Source organism: Brachionichthys hirsutus, chromosome 19 (genome assembly GCF_040956055.1).
Source record: "Brachionichthys hirsutus isolate HB-005 chromosome 19, CSIRO-AGI_Bhir_v1, whole genome shotgun sequence".
Taxonomy (NCBI): Eukaryota; Metazoa; Chordata; class Actinopteri; order Lophiiformes; family Brachionichthyidae; genus Brachionichthys; species Brachionichthys hirsutus.
In genome coordinates, this window is record NC_090915.1 from 2,544,013 (window position 1) to 2,557,568 (window position 13,556).

At 43.8% G+C, this 13,556-nt stretch overlaps 1 long non-coding RNA gene across 1 annotated transcript; it reads right to left on the reverse strand.

Moving 5' to 3' along the window:
- Positions 1 to 496: 496 nt before the first annotated feature.
- LOC137908963 (uncharacterized) lies at positions 497 to 4,764 on the reverse strand. Its single transcript, XR_011105972.1, has 3 exons — positions 4,746 to 4,764; positions 4,053 to 4,167; positions 497 to 691 (listed from the first exon to the last, which is right to left on the reverse strand). It is a non-coding gene; the product is annotated as an uncharacterized lncRNA (long non-coding RNA).
- Positions 4,765 to 13,556: the final 8,792 nt, after the last annotated feature.

Here is a 13,556-nt window from a genome sequence, read left to right on the forward strand (position 1 = left end):
CCACGGGGGGGGGGCGCCGTGACGTTTGACATAGGGAAACGCACGCTCGTCGCCGAGCGCTGCGTGTGGCTGCGGCGCGCTCTGTCCGGACGGCGCCGGCTCCGTCGGTGGTCTCGACGTGAGAACCAGCGTTCTCCTTTTTTTTCTGTCGCGGCGGTGGAACATCACTTTAGTTGTTTTGTTGAAGGCCACAGACGTAAGCAGCAGCGCGGCGGCGTCTGAGTGAAACGAGCGGCTAGCATCTCTCGTAGCGTCTCCTCCGGGAGGTTTGAAGCATCGGGGCGGGGCTCTAGATCCCAGACAGTCGATGCGATCCCTCTGATGTCATTGTAGAACGCTTATACCCCAGTAAGACCCTGGTTCGATGCAGTTCTTGCTTTTTTCTTGCAGGGTTGTGGATGTTGTGAGTTTCCTAATTCCAGTGTGGAGTGAATTTGCATAGACAAACGTGGAGTTATGTTATGAATACAGATTACGGGCATTTTCTTTTTTGCCTTTTTTATTTGCTCAAAGTGCATGCTGCTGGCATTTTTAAGTCGAACCCGCTCCCTGATCTCGACGACGGCTCCTCGTTTGTTGTTAAACTCGTTCGTGAATTAGCAGGCGCCGCGGGCCGTTTTCATGTGACGTTTTGCGTTGCGTATTTGTTCCTCCTGAGGGGTTGGTGGTTCTGATCGGTGGTTTGGTACATCTGTGGAAGATACAGTGGAGTTACCAAGGAGTCAGGGCAGCTTGCCAGTCGGGCCTGAGGCGTTAAACTCGCATGCGAGCTGAAGTTTCCCTGCAGGAACTGCTCACTAGCTCACATCTCAACACATTGTGCTGTGCCCCACCACAGACTGAGGTCAACACAGATTCCACGACATGAAGGAATTGTCCGTCCCATGTTTTCAGTGCATCCGTGTTTCCGCTGCTCTAACATAGAATCCTGATGTGAATCTAATATATATATATTTGTTGGTGCTAATATACAAGAGGTAAATGTTTGTGCAGCCTGAGAGGCTGAGGCTGAATATTTAAACGAGAGTTTGACATTATCGACTTCACTTATTGCATATCGACGTTCGGTGGAGCCACCAAACGACTCTACGCTCATTTCCAACCACATCTGCGCCGTGTGTTTGAATGACGCGTCGTTTCCCGGTGTCCACCAGAGATTGCTGTTGTACTTACTTAGCATGCACGCTGAGGCTTCCCAGACCCGCCGCTGGCCTGTCGGAGAACCATTCTCGACCGGTATTGAACCCTCTCTGTGCATGGGAGGCTTCGATTCATATTCGCTGTGGAGTTCCACGTTGGGTTCCCCTCCCCCCTTCCCCCCCTCCGCCGTGAGCCACGTGTGAACGCATTTATTTGTATTTGTTTGGGTGAAAAATACTTAATTGTAGAATAGATATTATGTTATAACCGGCTCGGCGCCTGTTTAACAGAAACGCCGGCCTATATTCATAGCAACTTATAAATATGTACCTTTCATAGCATAATGTCGAAATAATCTATATATCAATGTTAATATATACGCAAGAAGTTATAATAAACATAGTATTGCTGAATACCTTATTAATTCTATATCTATATATATATCGGCTTTTCTTTTGTCAAGGTGGTTTGAACAGGCCAGAACGAACCTTTTGTGCGGCGACGACTCTCCGTCTAGAGTGCAAATATGCGATGATGTTAGACGGCGAACAATTCAAGGCTAGCTGCTGCTTTCCTTTCATTACGCATAGAAAATCACTAACATGGGAAATGAGCTAAAGGGAATTCATGCTATTAATGGGTTTCTATTCTCGTCTTAGACGATGGATCGTGTAAAAAGTACACGAGCTTTTTAAACCTTCGGCGTTCTTGTAGCGGGCCAACATCAGAGGGCGCCTGTTTATACTAACAATGCTGTTATCCTACATTCTATGCTAGATATGGTGCCAAATATGTTTATGATTTCATTTTGAGTCAAGTTTTGTACTGTGTGTGTGTGTGTGTGTGTGCACGCGCGCGCGCATGTGTGACGATGCGTCTGCCGCCTCTTCTGTAAGCACCGGAAGTGATGAAAATGGTTCCCAATGTTCAGACCTCGCCCAAGGTTTTTAATGAATGTAAAGCGTTTTAATTCAGCCGGTTTTATGTGTAAACAAACGGCAGCGGTTGGTTAACGTGATGCAGTTGGCTCCAGCCAACTATCTTTGTGCACTTTGTATTGGTTGTTTGTGCAAACAGGGTATTTCTTTTGTTGAGTGATTTATGTACGTTGAAATCAGAGCCATAAATATCCTGATGTTCATAGTTGATGTTTTGTGCTACAAAATAACATGCAGTATTTATTAAAGTTTGCTGGTATCAGTTGGTTGACTTTTACTCATTCATACCAGACACCGGCTTTCATTGCATGTCCAATATGTCAAATATAGATAATCCTTTGGTGGAAATAAGCTGCTGGGACGTCTCCATGAAAGGGAACACAGTGGCTGCACAGAGCAGCTGGACAAAAACAACGCCGTACGTTAGTGTCATTTAAAATATTAAATGGAATTAAATGCAATTTAAAGGACTTTACGCTTACAAGTTTATAAGCAATAATGCTCAATTACAAATATGGAGTATTGCCATTACTGTAATTGCCATGCTGGAGACTTTAAAAATAATAATTTAAGATTCATTTATAAATTACATCTAAATCTAGCTTATTTTATAACGTACGCGTTGAATTTAATGGCCGACAGTGAAAAGGTCACTTGAGTTCAAACTCGCCGGCGGTGCCACACCCACTGTCACGTGACAAAGTTCAAATTGAGGTCAAACTCGCCGGCGGTGCCACACCCACTGTCACGTGACAAAGTTCAAATTGAGGTCAAACTCGCCGGCGGTGCCACACCCACTGTCACGTGACAAAGTTCAAATTGAGGTCAAACTCGCCGGCGGTGCCACACCCACTGTCACGTGACTCGCTCCACCAGAGTCCACGCGCCTTTCTGTGATTGTGCCGTTCTTGAGTTTCGTCCAACAAATATTCCCCTCTGAGTGTCATGTCTGCACCTTTTAACCTGAGAAACATGACTCAGGTCTGAATAAGAAACTGCGGCTCTGTTAGCCGTGCTATTAACATAAGTTATGCTAGCTAGGGGTATTACGATGCGATTGCGTCACAGGTCGTTGTTTGCTAGCTACCTAGCTAGCTAACTAGCGTAGCCTCATTTGGGCACTTTGAATGGCGCATCCACCGCCGGGAGGCTCCTCTACGTCATTAAGATGGAACTGCTTTACAACAATAAGATAAGTAATTTATATTTCTGCTAACACGGATGTAAAGAATGTTGTTTTATAATTACAATTTATTAGAACTTCAGGTTAAGCATAGAATTTCCAACAGAATTAGTAGAAATCCTCATGAAGCTTCATTTAATCCGTCAAAAGTTGAGATGGTGCTAAAACAAAGATAGGAAAACATATCCTTATTGTGTGAGGCAATAATAATAATTATAATAATAACCTCAAGTTGAAAATTATATTGTAGGCTTCCTAAAAGTTGGTTTTGTGCTTCGAGCAAACCAAATTCTCATCCTTTTTGAAACTGTGACACATTTTAAAACGCACAAATAAGTGAGAACGTGGACATGCGACATAGGTTGTTGTTTAATTTGGGGAACGTGTTGTGCTGAAATGAATGATGGTTGGTTTTGACAGAAGGGCAAAGATGGGATAAATATTTGCATTATCTTTCCAACGCTCAAAAGAACGGCTGCTGCTTGCACATGTCTGTCTGCCTCAGCTTCTCTGTTGCTCCATGAATCTCCGCAGAGATGTTCCAGTGTTGTCGTCTCTGTGGGACGAGGTTCACTGCTTGTTGGCTGACTGTGCAGCTCTCTCTACATTAATCATGTTGACTTGCATGTACCTTTGAAGCCCCGGGATCCTGCATGCCGTTCTCTTCAGCGCTACAGTATCGTTGACCGTGCATTCACACGATTGATGCACAAAATGTTGGAATACATGATGGAAAGAATAAATAATAAAATTATGTTGGAACTAAGGAGAACACAAGGAATGGATATTACCCTTCAGTTCTCAACCGGTGATGTACTTTGTCCTTGTGTGCTTCGGGTGAGAGGAAAGCAGGTGGTAACTTTAATAAAATTGTATCGCAGAAATTCGACTGGAATTTCATTGTCTCTGCAAAGAGAAAAGGCATTGATAATAGCATAATGTATGTCCTTCAGTAATGAGTGAAAAGATGAAATAATATCACAAGGGAGTCTTTTAAAAATAATGACCCTTATAAAAATATCATTTGAATGCTTCCTGAAATTTGAGAGGAACTGAATAAGGTCTAAAGTGCTTCTAGTAAAGGTCCTGGAATCATTTTTAAATCATAAGCAGGAATGTGTTTGGTTGGAATGACACCACCTTGCTGTATTGTGGACTTGGCTTGAACTAAATAAACAAGAAATGATATGTATGCTAGCCAGACACCGAGAATGATGAAGGCAGACCTTTGAAAGACTACTTTGGATCGCATTCCTGAAGTGAGACATTAAACAATTATGCCAGCAGCGTTGCTCAGACTAAACAACCAGAGAAATAGATGTGTTGTTTGGTTTCTTCCAACATTCGCTTTGTGCATCTTTGATCTCGGTACAGGTTAAAGGTCAGCTGTAACATGGATAGGTCAAGATATTCATCGCTACTGGCCATGTCGGATTCATGACGCTGTTTTAAGTAATGAAGAGCCATTGGTCTGTACTCTTTACCTTTTATCTTCTTCCACTTCTTCTTCCTAGTGGTTCATCTTGAACTTGGTTTTTCCATTTTGCCTGCAATTTTGAAAAGGTTTGCTAAATATCAGTTTTTCTCATGACGTTTATCCACATCTACACAAAGATGGCATCTCTGTTTACATTTTTTGTTTTGTTTTATCACAATCATTGGGTTCAGAACTACAAATTTATAATATTTTTATTTAAACTGAAACATTAAAAAATGTCATTTTCTGAGCTGATGCTGATTTTACTGTTGTAAAGTGTCTCTGTGCAGCAGCTTTGTCCAGACAAGACGCTGGAACAGGAGCACATTGGCTGTAAATCTAATGTGTATAAACTGAGCTGGTTGGCAGGCAGGAACAGCGTTGGAACAGCGTTGATGTATTGTGTGTCGAGAGTGACTTACCACGGACAGTCCTGCAGTATTTTTAACAAAGTGTTGTTGACCTAGGCGCAGCAACGCTGGCAGTTAATTTGGTGTTAATGGTTTCTAGGCATTAAATCCAAATGATTTGCACGGCACTGTAACATTTCCATTAGCGCTAACAGACTTCTGAGCTAGCATCATCACCAGATAAACCTTTTAATTCAACTGGCAACTTTCTTTTTTTTACATTCACAGCACCCTCAGTTGTAGCCATCAAGCGGCGATGGCACCATGTACACGATGAACAATCACGTAACACTAGATTGCTAGCATGCTAACATGAGCGCATTGCTCAGAACACTGCTGCGCTGACGTCACATCGCAGAGCCTCTCGTAAGGCTTTGGACTCGTAAAACTTCTAGCGGCAAGCATTGATCGACCTTGGAATAATAGCCCTTTCTAGTTGACAGTGCTAACATATTCTTTGTAGTCCAAATATTTACTGGTTCTGTCATGGCTAACGTCTGCTGCCCCTATTCCAGTGAAATGAGATGTAGCTTCGTAACGGCTAACGTGACGCCTGGTCTCAGTCGTTTGTTGGAAGTCAGTCAGAAGGGATTAGTGGGAACGCCTGCAGTTCCTCTTTATTTTCTCTTTGTACTTTTCAAAGTTCTTTTGGCTTTAAAGTGCCGTTCAATGAGTGGTTGCCAGGAAGCACTGCGTTCAAGTGAAAAAAAGAGCGTATCTAAGAAATCCAGCAACAACAGTAGCGGAATAAGATTCAACTGTTAACCAGGTTTCTATTTGTGCTGTAATTCAGTCACGCTCCTGCATCTTCTTACAGTTATGCGCCCCACTGGCTGAAAATATGGTGGTTTGCCGTGAATCTGGGTCACTCCCTGGGCTCTCATCAATACATAATTAAAAAGGCAGGATACAGACACGCTTCTTGTGCACTCCGGGCTCAGGATGGACTGATTTTATTCATTTGAGAAAATTAGGACGCAAATTTCCTGAAACTTTCTTAATGAATTAGGCTGTTTTGAAGGAAAATTTGTGATCAGGATCCAGAGAGAACTATAAAAAAATCACGTACCAATTTCCATAAGGTTGATCTTCATGGATTGAACCATGGATCCAGGAAGTTCATTAACATTCTAAGATGGGACACTCATCAACATTTCAGCAACAGTAAAAACACTTTGCTGTATTTTGCAGCTGGTCGGCCAAAGATGGAAAAGTAATAAAGATAGAAGACATTCCATCTAATTTCGACTTGATGACATTTGATCAGCGTAAACCTACGGAGACACTGGCCCATACAGTAGACTCGTAGTGTTCAGACCTCTTTACCCAGATACGCCTGCCAGTTCTAATCCCGCTCTGTCTGGAGGCGCTGACCTCTTTTGTCCAGTTGATGGCTTATTACCGGTATTGATTTTGGCTCCTTTATTTTATAGACTTCCTGCGGGGGGACAGATGACTAATGGAAATATCAGCTATACTGTTAGTTGCAGTGACACTGGCGGACATTACAAACTGGTTATGCTGAAAATTGTTTACTGTTGTTTGTGCATTTTTGCATCACGCTTTGGGATTCAGGATCATGTGCAAATTTATTGGACCTCCTACTTTGGGCTTTGTCTGGTCAGATTCTTCTAATGGACTTGAACCTGGTGGACGAAACCTTTCATGCTGTAAGTCCTACAAGAAACCGTCTGAAAATATTGGACAAGAAAAAGCATTTGCAAAGTCATTTTAGTCTGTATATTCTTTTTGTGGTAGTTCATACTAACAAAATGCCAAAGTAGGCATCTAGTATTAGAGTGTAGGGTTCTTAAAAAGTGACTTTTGTTTAATGTCTTCTGACATTTGGCCGGAGAGGAAAGGATCATAAATACAGCCCAGACTGTGGGGTCAAATGTCAAATAACCTGCGGCGAACAGCGGTAGAAATGTTCCAACAGAATGGTTTTCTGTTGGGATGCATGAGTGTGATTAAAGTTGGAGAGCCCATACAAACGTCTAAGGCCAAGGTCATGTCTTCATAAGTTTACGGTTTACATTCAGATTTGATGTTGATTGCGTAGATCTCCTGAGCTGCATGTGTTCGCTATGACCTCGTTAATTTGCTAACATCAGCATATTTGCCGATTTTCTATTAAATGTGATCCAGAATGTCCCTCGAGTTCAAGCTGTCAGCAAAACGACTGTAATGCCATGTAAAAATCATTTATGCGCAACCGCTGCGGAAATATCCCACCTCCCACAGTCACACACACACATCAAAAGATGGCGGTGCAGTTGTCATGGTAACGGAGTTTGGTTTGGGTCTGTTTGAGCGAGTGAGGTCGGTCCTTTTGGCGACCTTTTTATGAATGGTTCATCAGCACTTTGTCGTCAGAAAGTTTCCCTCTTCTCTGTCCGATCAGTTCTTCTTTCTTCTGCGTTTCAGCAATCGAAACACAAGATATTAATTTATTAAGCTTCAACCACGAGTCTGCGTAAGTTAAATCTTATTACTTAAGTCTTTATAGACTCACCACAGACATGCTATTGGGCTCGCTCTCATGGATGAAAGCTTACTGACCTCTTTCTGAAAAACATCAGAGGAGCGGGAACTATCATTTCATGCTCCCACACATTTTCCATATGCCTTTGTCCAAACTGAGACCACGGACTTCTTGCAGCTGTGTGCATAAAAGCGCTGCGTTAGCCGCTAACGGAGGCCAGGCTGAATAGCCTCTGAAGATGAGCCATTTCCCACAGTGGGGGAAGCGTCGGCCGTTTGAAACGAGACAGGCCTGGACACCAGGGAGGTTTCATAGAGGACCAGCATCAAAACTGTAGGTCATAAAGTTTCAAGGTTAACATAAAGAATATTAAGACACCAACACAGTCGACTTAAGAGCTATCTCTGTTAACCATTAGTATTTAGTAAGATGTCCACCCTCTGCTTCTGGTCGATTATTTAGAAGCTGAATTGTGTCAACAGGGAGATAGTTCTGTTAGCATGAATGTCAACACCCAAAAGAGGATTAGTTTAATGCTGCACCAACATATTATCTCAGTCGTCACACCCGACTTCCTTCTGGTGGATTTTCTGTTCTGATGATGAATGAACTAATCATCATCATCAGTAATCAACTGTAGAAGCTCGGTGCATTTGCAATAAAATAATGAGGCTTCATAGCTGCTAGCGTGGCTGAACACTCCGCTTCTTAATCTAAACCTCAAGAGAAAATGCGCTTTCATTATCTCTGGAAAATGTTTCCATTAATTTAATAGAAATATGCTCATGCTAGCCCGGTGCAGCAGCGTCATCCCCATTCAGGGCAGCTAATTGGAACTGCTGCAGTTTAAACTGGGACATAAATACATGCCTTCCTGAAGGATGAAGGCAGGGTGCTACTTCTCCTTACCCCTACGACTGATCATCTTCTAAAGGCTATCAGGCCCTGTGGTTGATTAAGATGTAACCCAGCCAAACACAGCTGTTAACGGTGGGTCACGTTCCATACAGATCATTCACCAGTGTCGCTCTAATCCCTAAACTAGGACTGGAAGTGTAAATCCTCTAATCTCTAAAGAGCATGAGCTCATTAGTTCTATCGCGCTGCAGCAACAGAAGGAAACTGTGTGCAGAGTTTGACGTCTGTGGTTTTCAGTCGAAGCCTCTCTTGGTAGCTGCTGCGAGCGGAAGCTTTCCCGGATGCTGGCGAGCGCCCGCGGCTCCCGGAGAGGGCTTCGTGATGCCTTCAGAGCCATATTAGTTCATGTTTGTGCGAGCTGCGGCAGCCCTGGTCTGCTCACTGTCGCACATGAGCTGTGCAATTTCATCTTAGCTCGTCATCATGAGCCTGTTTCAGCTACTTAGCATAAAGATTTTCTGCTTTCCTTTCTCTTCTGCAGTAAAAAAAATAATCAGGTGAACATTTTAAGACTAATGGTTAATTTAGTTTACTATGTAAATAGAATTACATATTTTCAACTACTTTACCTACACAAAATATATCTAGTATAAATACAACAGCACCTGCTTCCTGTTGTCTCCTCTGTACTTTGTTGTCCATTCACTCGCTCTTTAGTTTGGTTCTCTTTAATCAGAAAAGATCAACCTCATTCGTTCAGCCTTCAGTAGAAACACTCCAACATTAACATAAATAAACATTACACCATGTAAATATGTCAAAGTAACCCAAGACTACATTAAAAGTAAAACGTGAATGACTCCTCCTTTCAGAACACCACTCTTTTTGTGTGTGTGTGTAATTAGTTGTAAAATCACAGCCAGTTTTACGGCAATTTGATGTTTATTATTTTTTCTAGTTGATGCATCCATGTATTTTTGCGTTTTTGAGTTGCTTGGCCACGTATAGCACGTACCCGAAAACCATCATTAATGTTTGGAAACAAACACAATACACAACATTAAGCCTAACCTACCCATAAACCATTGAGTTCTGTTATTACAGGCCCAAACGCTAACATGTACACATAGTGAACATGCTAAAAATACCTAGCTAGCATCAGTGTGTCATAATTGGGAACACGTGAAAGCATATTGTCGCTAGCAGCTAGCTCAACGCTCCACTGGGTCTTATTCGGCAAGCATGGCTTCCTTCAGGTTGTCTTGTTGCGATCATATCTGCCCTTTGTGTTTCGTGCTGCGGGAACAATTTGCCTTCCCGTGCTTTAGAGCTTGCGTCTGCGCCACACGGGTCCAGCGTTTATTACACGTGAAACACAAGTAGAGGGTTCAAATGGAAATGGGGTCACAGTGTGACCTACTTTCTAGGCCATCTTTAGGGATCTCATTCGGACCAGATCCCCGGAGTTTCTTAAAACGTAGGGGAAGTTTGATTTAAAGAGCGGTGACAGACTTTATGAGCTTATCCCCCGACTGTGACTCGAGTCTCGCCTGCAGACATTCAGGTTATTTTCTGTTAAACATTATAAGACGGCGACTTAAAGCCACTTGTTGTCTTTGTGCTTCGGCTTTGTTTAATCGAGCGACAATGAAAAGTGACAAATCTCCTTATCTGCTTTTGCCTCTGGATTAGATGGGCTCATGTTCGTATCTGTTCATTTAACTCCTTTAAAGCGCTTCCTTCTTGTATTTGCTTTTCTTTAAAAACCCAGATCAAATGTCAAGATAAATATTTAACATTTTGAACGCAGCGCTTCACCTCAGGTGACTTTTAGACGCAACGATGAATTGATTTGTGTTCGTGGCCTCGTCTTAGAGCGTTCTGCCCGTGTTGGGAGCGGCTCATGATGATCCAGCATCCCTTGAACGTCTTAACTGGCCTCACAGACTCACTTTAAGGATTTAAGCGGCTTTAATGCTCATCTGATTCAGGACTGATCACAGACCCGTTGGCGTCCGTATGGTGCCCGGTTTCGCCATACGGACCAAAAAGTAGTCTTGCAGTTTTACGTAAAAGATTTGGGCTGCAAAACGGATATTTCATATTAGCTCAGCTTTCGTTCGGGCTCAAACCGAGGTGGCAGGACTGAGGTAAGAATGCGTCTGTTTCCTGTCTGCCTGTTAAACGAATGAGAACGTAACCACGACTGTAGGACCCGTCTGTGTCTAAGCAAGGAAACATTTCCTCCAGGAGTCAGAGGATGATCTCACTCCCCCTTTATACACATTTAAATCATTACTGAATCTATTAAACCGAGGAGGGGAAAACGCATTCGCTCAATTCTAATAAACCGCTGCTGCAGCATGAGCTTTTACAACCTGAGCTTTTACAACCTGAAGGATTGATGTCCAGTGTGGACATGAGCAGAACCGGTGATAGAAGATTAAGGAGCAGATTTCACTGCATCAAATTTGTCTGATTTGAAAACGACATCCTTTATTCTGTGCCCTCTGGAAGCGATAAAATCCCAAATCGTTATTACAAGTGGAAACGTCTGCCAGCTGTCTACGAGCTCGACTTCACGTTCCCGGCTTTCTCCTCTAATTTTAATGCGAGACCCAGGAGAGCTGCTCGCCCTGTCATGACTCCCAGGAACGCTGGCGTCTCGTTTAAAGGCGGCCGCTCGCCTCTGCGTCCTTTATTACAGTGAGAGAGCAGAACGAGGGCTGTGGATGACGGGGTAATGACAGCTGTTTAAGGGTTGTAGTTCAAGTAATGGGGGGGTCTGACCTAAACACTCCTCACACTTTGAAAGACATTTACTCCCTCTCTCCCCCGGTTCTCCCTCTCCCTCCCTCCCTCCCTCCCTCTCGCCTCCGCTCTGTGCCTTTGTCGGTGAAGGAGCCGAAGCTCATCCTGAGTAACGAGCAGCGAGGAGCGATAAGGAGCTGGCTGAGGGAGGACTGACGGAGCTGCTACCTTGCGGGAGAAGACGGGGAGGCAGAGATTCGTTGTTTCTTGGCTCCACTGAATGCGTGACGCCTGAGAGGAGCGCTTCATCATCGGCATCGTCTTCCGCACCGGCACAGGTAAGATCAGGCGTTCATTCGTTTCTCTGATTCCCTTGGATTCAGTGTGAGAAGTCATAATTAAATTATTGGCTTCATGATCATAATTTTGCAGCGCATTAGCGTCTAGCTTGGGTTGCTGCAGCACCAGAAGGTTCTGATTAGTTTATTGGACGTTATGCGCTCGGTGTGAACTGGAACTTATTCGTCAGGCAGACGCACAGCGTTGCCAATGCAGGATTAGAAGTTCTGACCGACTGCTGAGGGCGCGAACATGTGGAAGCGCTATCCACGGCTTTGATCGGCGTCTAGGAAGGGCCTGCAGCCAGCGTGTTTCACGCCAGGACCATTCCCTCGGTCTGTGTCAGGTTGGACATCAATAGTCCAGAGAGAAAAACTGTCCATCTGCGTTTCTGTCTGTGAACTTTTGGAGTCTGAAGGTGCATCACGTTACGTTTTGGAGATTCATTTTTTCACTGTCATTTTTCCGTCATGGAGAATCGATTTAGTCCGTCCAGCTGCCCTGAACCGAAATCCAAGTTGGGGCGTCCTGTGATTTTAACTTTTGCTCAGAAATACTGAGCGATAATGATTCAAGCTTCTTAATTGATCTCGTGTCTGATCCACAGCTGTTCAGCCTGTCTGCTCTGTGCTGGCCGACTGTATACCTGTGCAGCAGAAGGAGAAAGGTCTCTGACGGCACAGATGGTTTAGTGGAGCTCCCTCCAGGGCTCTCCTGCACCCCCCCCCCCCCCCCCAGCATCTTATGTAAATTGGGGTGTCTCTGTTTCAGCCCTAACACATCAAATTAAGGATGGCGGGATGTCTTCTTTTGGTGCCCTGCAGCAAAATTCAAATTTGTTTTGTTGTTTGCTTCTGTTGTTGTTTTTGTTTCCTGCTAGTGATGTCGATTGGTTGACAGGTGAAGGCAACACGCCCACATCCGACTTAATGCCACAGAGGCCGGGAAGAAAATGACGAGGTTTTTAGTTGCTGAAAAAAACGTCTGCTATTTTGAAATGTTTATCAATCATGATTCGGATGCTGTTGCCAGGCAGATAAAATGCTAAGCTATCTCAAATAAATGTATAAGCAGATGCAGCGGATCGATATCTACCACGTACCAGAGGCCTGACGGTTCCAGTCAGTCTTGAATGGTTTTCATCAGACGGGCGTCCTGACAGGCTCCACCGCCGTTATCACGGATTTGACGTGACGGTGGCGTGTGAAACGGAGACGAGGCCGACCGCTGGAAGCCAGAGGCGCTCCTTCAGACGGAGATGAGAAGAAACAATAAATTTAACATTAGATCGATGTCAATGTTGAGGCAACGGAGCCATTATGTGGAACAGACCATCAGGTTTTTCTTCGACAAGGCGAAACAGATGTCAACAATCCAGAGCCAACATTCCCAGTTTCTCTTTTCCACACGGGAAAGTTCCCTTCTCTCCGCCAGCACAGTGGAAGAATAGTAAAGCATTAGCCATTCTGGATTATAGCTTAGTGATTATTTTAACTTCATATGTCGTGTAGACCAAAGAAATGTCTTTCTTGGTGAACCTCTGGACCTGAATGACTTTTCATTTCAACCACTGAGACTGAAATGGTTTAATCATTTCATTTGTGGGTAATCGAACCTTTATTTTAACAAAGAAAATCATAGTAAGGGTATTTTTTAGCAATATATACTGTAGAACACTAAAGGTTTAGCAAGTCCAGAGGATTTGAAAGGATTCAGTCTTTTCCTTGAAGTGAATTATCGGTCTGTGTGGAAGTTTTTAAAAACGCAGGAACAGATCTCGCTGTCATATTTACAACCGCAGCCAGAAAACCTTTATCCTGCAGGTCTCACAGGTTTACATCTTTAACGGTTGAGGTGACGAGCTGCATTAAAGGTGAGGTTAAAGACGAGGTCAAACAATAAAGGAAAGAGAAAAGGGGGGGGGGGGGATCATCCCATCAATCACGCAGGGTGTACCTAGAAGAGTGCAGGATTG